Genomic DNA, 7,320 nt, shown 5'->3' with positions numbered 1-7,320 from the left:
ACTGGAGAGTTTGAAATTTTTTGACCTACTCTACCATTTTCCCAGAATCTTTCCCTTCAAATTCTTTATACAATTCCTCTACTTGATATTTTATTGTAGAAGTTGGTGTATAAAATGCAGTTATTGTTTTTGTATTTAAGATACATAACAAAACCAACTTCAGTAACTCCTTGTTTGTGAGTTGTTTTGTTTTTAGTTCATATATGTACATTCATTTTTGGCATACTTCCATATAAGTCTAGCGGGAGAGAAAAATCAAAACAAAAGGGAAAAACCATGAAAAATGGAACAAAAGAAGAAAAGAAAACAGTAGGATTCAAGCTACAATCAATTTCTATAGTTCTCTCTCTGGATGTGAGTGGTATTTTCCATCTAAACTTTATTGAATTGTCTTGTATTACAGAATTACTGAGAATAAGTAAGTCTACTATAGTTGATCATCACAAAATCTTGCTGTTGCTGTACAGAATATTTTCCTTGCTTCACTCAAGATCAGTTCATAAAAGTCTTTCACACTTTTCTGAAATCAGCTTGTGCATATTTTCTTATAGAACATTGTTTCCATTGTTTTTATATATCATGATTTATTCAACTATTCCCCAATTAATGGCCATACACTTATTTTCCAATTTTTTTGCCACCACAAATGGAATCGCTACAAACATTTTTGCATATACGGGACCTTTTCCCTCTTTTTAGTGTCTTTTGCCATATAAACCCAGTAAACAGCTTCTTATTTGGCTTTCTGAACATAGTCTGAAAGCCAGTCTCCCATTTAGCTGCAACTTCTTTTTATCTTCTGTCTTAATTTCTACTGAGATTGCCAGTTCAATGTGATTCTATTCTCCCAGTAATATGTTGACTCATTAGCTATTTAACAAAGATTTCACATTAAAAGTACTGCCAATTAGTATGCTGTAAATAAGTAACCTAAGAATTGTGTGATTTTTACATATTTTCCAAAATAACTCTGAAGTATGACATCAAATATTGACTTCTAATGATTTAGTATTGTCTAATTTGTCAATTTTGATAAACAATATTAAGGTGATTTTTATTTCCACCATTCATTCATAAAATATTAATTGAACAGCTAGATTGTGTTTATAAGATGTAAAATTGGTAAATTAATTTTTAAAAACTCAGTTAATTAATTACAAAATAATCCCAGAAGACCAATGATGAGTAGAGATTGTTTTTTTTATAAATATCTAGTACATTGTTTGAAATATTTTATTAAATCAGTATTTAATAAATAAATGTTTGTTGATTGATCATACAAGCAAAAACCAAATCCAATTCAAGAAATTATTGATCACATATTAAGAAACCAGCACAGTGTTAGAGCTCTATATGTGCTACAACAGAAACTGATAGTTCCTAATACAGTTGAGACTAGATTTAAGCTTAGAAAATATCTGGAGAACAATTAAATGCTAATTTATTTGATTCTGATTCATAATATTGCAGAAATTTCCTGTGGCAGAGGGATGGAATCAAGATGTCTGAGTAAAAGCTAATAACTTTGTTTTAGCAAACTTACTATCTCCTCCAAAATGATATAGAAAACATTCTAAACTGAATCCTTAATAGGAAGAAAAGAAAAAATCACAGTTAAGTCTTTTTTTTTTTTTTTTAGCCCAGAGCAATTTAGGAAGAATGACAGCTCTATGCACCCCTGGGGGTTATATATAGCCACAAGCACAGTGCAGCAGCAACCTTGAGGCAATAGGTAGAAGTGATAGCAAGCTATGGTAGCAATAACAGTATTAGGGAGCATCCCAGTGCCTGAGGACATATAGGGATTGAATGTGGGCAGAAAGAAATCCTAAGAGACACCTGTACTAGAATTGGAAACAGAAGTGGTGCCATTTAACAATTCTTGTCACCTATCACCCAGTTTTGGGTCATAGTTCCAAGGTAAAGAGAAATTGGAGAAGAAAATGGCAAACCGCTCTAATAAATTTTCCAAGAAAACCCTAAATGGATCAATGAAGAGATAAAAACAACTGAAAATTACTGAATAACAGCAGGGAACAGTCAAGGTTTCAGAAAGCAAAATCCCTACTTATTTAAGGAACAAAGAACAAGTTCTAGAAACATATCAATATGACTTTGAGCCCAAGAATACAAGTAGGCATTCAGAGTTTACCTCTGCACATAATTCTGCAGTGAAATAAACCAGGACAGGAAACCAAAACCAAAAGAAAGCAAGCATTCCTGTTACTCTAAACCTGCAGAATTTACCAGCAAGCTAACTGTGACTGAGTCCAAAAATAATCTGTGGAAATTCAACACATACAAGCCAAAAGACTCAAACCAAGTCATAAATTTGCAGAGCAAAGAGCAGAAGGGCAGTCAAAACAATAAAGGTGAGTAGAACCCAATACCAACATAAAGTCTATAGTCAAGAAGTAGACTGAACCTATGAGCAAACAAACAAAAAACAACATTATCAAAAATTCCCTGTAGAGAGAAATCAATGTAGGCTTGATCATTTGGGGAAAATTTTAGAACACAAAATGAATGTCAAAGAATAAAGAAGATTAAACTTTAAAGAGGAATAAATATGTTACTGAAGAAAGGGAGAAAGGCAGAAAAAAAAGAAATGTCATGAATTTATGTGGCTTATGTGGGAAATATTAAAGTTACTTTGACTGAAGTGGAAAATGTATGTTGAGAATTGAGGTAGCAGGGTATTGCATCAAGAGTGTTTCATAAAGAGGGAATTTTTGATCCCAAGTAGAGACACTAGATAACTGGTAAGAGGATTGAAAAAGAGAGAAACCAGAGCAAAAAAGCAGATGGAATATATGATAGGTTTACAGAGACATCAAATGACCAGTTTCCGACACATATGGTGAGCAACACTGGGACATAGTTGTAATTTAAGACTTCAGCTACTCCGTACTTTTGGAATCCTTACAAAGTGTTAACTCATTAGAGTTGATAGAGACAATAATTATCTAATTTAGCATGGTTCAGTATGATTGATCTGATCCTACGAGAAGATATTATGGGCCAGAACTTGAAACAAGGTACTAAATGTAATTGAGGAGACAATGTTTAAATCTAGTTTACCTTTTATTTAATCATACAACAAATAATAGTTTCCCAGTGATATAATGATTGATGTGTACTCAGTGAACAGCATATAAGCAAGAAGCTCCCAGGGCCAAAGAGCACTCTGGGAGATACAGAAGCCCACAAGCCCTCTCTCGGAGGCAAGACAGATTCATTCCAACTTTCACCTTGGTGCTGGATGGAGATATTTGGAAGAAGAGAAGCTGAAGCTGGCAGAAGCAAAAGATTAATGGCAAGAGCTCTTGGAACCAAGGAAGGAGAGAGGCCTCTAAGAAAGCTAACCGGGCCCAAGGAAAGAGAAAGACTTGGAAAGAGATAAGAAATAAATGTTTGGATTTTATCAGCTGGCTGTATTTGAGGTGATTATTACTCTGAACTGAAACTAAGGCTGCCTCCAAAAATCCTCCCTGAGAAACTTGCTCTCCCAGAGAACCATCATATATTATACAAAAAAAAAAAAAAAAAAGAGAACACCACACCATACATCATACATGATATTTTTTGGAGGTTCTATGTTGACAAAAGCAAAGCATTAATTTCATTATTGATTTATTGGTTTACATATGTACATATACACATTTATTTTATCTATCTACATATATATATGTATATATATGCACACACACATACTTGTTTCTGAATCCATGAGCAGAACTTTATACTTATTGTTGGATATAATTATTGTTACCTATATTTATATCTATATACATGCATACATTAATGCAATAATATAATATATGAAACATAATATAATAAAATATAAAATAGCATCATATGCTATAATTTATATAATATAATTTGTGTACACTTTTACATACATGGCTTGAATTCCAATAGGGATCACCATTGGCATATAGAACTGAAGAAAAAGAGAACAAGACAAATATCCCACCCACAGGATCTAAAAGATGCCATATAGTCTTACCCCTATTTTCTACAAGTGAAGAAAGTAAGCTGCTGAGTGGCAAATTAATTTATCCATGGTCACATAGTAAGCATCAGAGGCAAAATTTGAATCCAGATACTATGATTCCAAAGAATGGTATTACCCTAACACCATGCTTCTTCCCTAACAGCATAACTTATCCTAAAATGGTATCATTACCTTGGGGAAAAGAAAAATGACAAAAATCTCTATCACTGAAGATCATTGATGGAAGTTGAATAACAACTCACAGGAAATGTTTTAGTAGGAATCTTGGGTTTGCTAGGGATAACAGTAGATGATAATTGAAGTTCTTTTCTAAGATTTTATTGTTCCATGATATAATGATGATTCCACTCCCCCCATTTGTCAGATATTTATGTTTGTATTATGTAGATATGTGCACAAACTCTACATTCATCTCATCACTTCATACCCTTCTGCCTCTTGAAAAATCTTGGTGTTGGTAGAAAGAAGGAAGATGTGACAGAAGACAAGTAAAATTGGGAGGAAATGAAGAAGGAAAGAAGAAAAAAGTTGAGAACTAAAAGTAAAGCTTGGCAACTGGCCAAGAATAGCCTTCTCATGTGTAATATTCTTTTGGATTTCATTTAAAGCAATAAGATGAGAGGACAGTTCAGAGCACTGGATTAATTCCTTTCCCCACCCCCCCTTCCTCTCCCTCCTCTCTTTCTCTCTCTCTTTTATTAAGAAAATAAAAGAGACTTTGAAATATTAAGAGATAGTGGGATTAGAACCCTCTCCTGCTAGCCCCATCCTTTCCTCCCCTATTAATTTCCACTTGATTAGAATTCTTTTTGAAGTATTTAAATTTGGACAATAGGAATAAGGGAGGGTGAATTATTGAATATCAGTTAGACAGTATTAATCTAAGCATAGTTCCAGTTTTCTATGTAGATACTTTATACATGTGGAGAGTTTCTACTAGGAATAAAGTAGACCTATCCCCCTCCCCTACCTCAAGTAATTATGATTTTTAAAAACTATAATGAAATGCTTAAACTTTAAGAGTTGATTTATAAATCCTCAGCTATAAAATTTAAATTTTTTTTAAAAATAAGTTTTAGAACTGGAGGAAATTAGGGATTTTTTTCTTTTTTCAGCTCATAAGACACTTTTAAATTGTTCAGCTATTAAGGCAGCAAGGACTTTAAATATATTCATATTCTGAGCTTGCAATCTTTTGATGGAAGCTGTGTATCTCTGAGTAAGTTTTCCCATGTCTGTGATGCTATGGAGAGGGGGATAGGGTGCTTAGTTCTGAAAAAGCAAGAATGAAAATATCTATATTAGAAATTTAGTTACTCATTCTGCTTTGTGTTTTCTGACTATGTCCCCTTTGGGGAATTTTCCATTATATTAAAGGCTCACTTCCACTAATATCCTTCTCATAAAGTGAAAATAAGCTTGGGTTCAAGAAGGTTTGAATATAGGTCCAAGGATGAGCCTAGTTAAACTTTAGGTTCATTGCCAAAAAGTTGGTAACCAGATCTTATTTTCTCTTTCAGTCATACCAGCTCACAAATACCATCTCTTGAGGTGTGAAGGATGTTAGGCAGTCAGGGGATGAGTATATATTAAGCACTAATTAATGTGCCTAGTCCTATGCCAAGTCTTGTTAACATTATAGATTTAGAATTGAAAGAGACCTTAAGAGTCATCCAGTCCAATATCCTTATTTTTATAGATTAACAAACGGAGGCCCAAAGAGGTGAAATAATTTAGCCAAAGTCTTATAGGTGGTAAATGACAGAGTTGAGATTTTAACCAAGGCTCTCTGACTATTAGTACAGCTAGGTGGCATAGTGAATAGAGTGCTTGGTTTGGAGTCAGGAAGACTAATCTTTCTGACTTCAAATCTTACCCCAGATACTTTCTAGTTATGTGACCTTGGGCAATGTGCTTAATACTATTTATAAAATGAACTGTAGAAAGAAATAGCAAAGCATACAAGTGTCTTTGACAAGAAAACCCCAAAGACAGTTCTAAAATGATAAAAGATATGACATTGGATGATGAGACCCTTGTGTCAGAGAGTGTCCAATAGGCTACAAAGAGTGAAAAACATCTACAAGTAGTTCCAGGACTAATGAAGAAGCTAGGCCAAAGCTAAAACGAAGTTCAACTGCAGGTATATCTTTTGATGACAAAAGGAAAATCCAATACTGTAAAATCAATATTTCATAGAAAACTAGAACATAAGATCTATGAACCAAAGTAAGCTAGATGTGGTAAATAAAAGATGACAACATTAAATATAAACATCTTGAGTGTGAGTGAACTGAAATGGACAGGAATGGGTGAATTTAAGCCACATGAACTGCTAGCGAGAATCTCTTAGAAAAAATGGTGAAGCCTTCATCATCAATAAAATAAAAGTGAAAAAAGCAGTATTAGGGTGTGATCTCAAAAATGAGAGAGTATTTGTCCAAAAACAAGGCAAATCTTTCAACAGCATAGTAATATGTCTCTGATACATCAATGATGTGGAAGAGGCCAAAGCTGATCACAGTTCTATGAAAGCCTATAATATATCTAGAAATAACATTTTTAAAAGATGTCACATTCTTCATAGGGGATTGAAATACTAAACTAAGAATTCAAGCAATAATTAGAATAATAAGCAAGTTTGGCCTTGGAGTACAAAATGAAGCAGGGCAGAGACTAATAGAATTTTGTCACAATAACTTATTGGCCATAGCACTTTCAATAGTTCAAAAAGTGATTCTAAATAAAGACATCACCAGATGGTAAGTATAGAAATCATATTAATTATATACCTTGCAATCAAAAGTGGAGAAATTATATACAATCAGTAGAAACAAGACCTGGAGCTGACAGTGGATCAGATAATGAGACTCATTGCAAAATTCAGAATTAAATTGAATAAAATAGGTAACCATCAGATCATGTAGGTATGACCTAAACAACATTCCTTATGAAGATGAAATAGAAGTGATGAAGAGATTTAATGGATTAAATCTGGTAATATTGAATGCCTGAAAAACTATGGACAGAGAGGTTCACAACCCTAGAGGAAGAGACAACAACAACAAAAAACATTCTAAAGGAAAAGAAAAAGAAAAGTCAAAAAAAAAAAAGGAAAATGATTGTCAGATAAGGTTTTACAACTAGCAGAGGAAAGAAGGAAAATGAAAGGTAAAGGAGAAAAAGATATATCCAACAGAATGAATAATTTCAGAGAATAGCAAAGATACAGAAGAGATTTTCTTAAGTTAACAATGCAAAGAGATAGGAAAAACAATAGTATGGAAAAGACAAGATCTCTT

The sequence above is a fragment of the Sarcophilus harrisii genome, chromosome 3 (assembly GCF_902635505.1).
Source record: "Sarcophilus harrisii chromosome 3, mSarHar1.11, whole genome shotgun sequence".
NCBI lineage: Eukaryota > Metazoa > Chordata > Mammalia > Dasyuromorphia > Dasyuridae > Sarcophilus > Sarcophilus harrisii.
Note: the sequence above shows the minus strand (reverse complement) of the source record.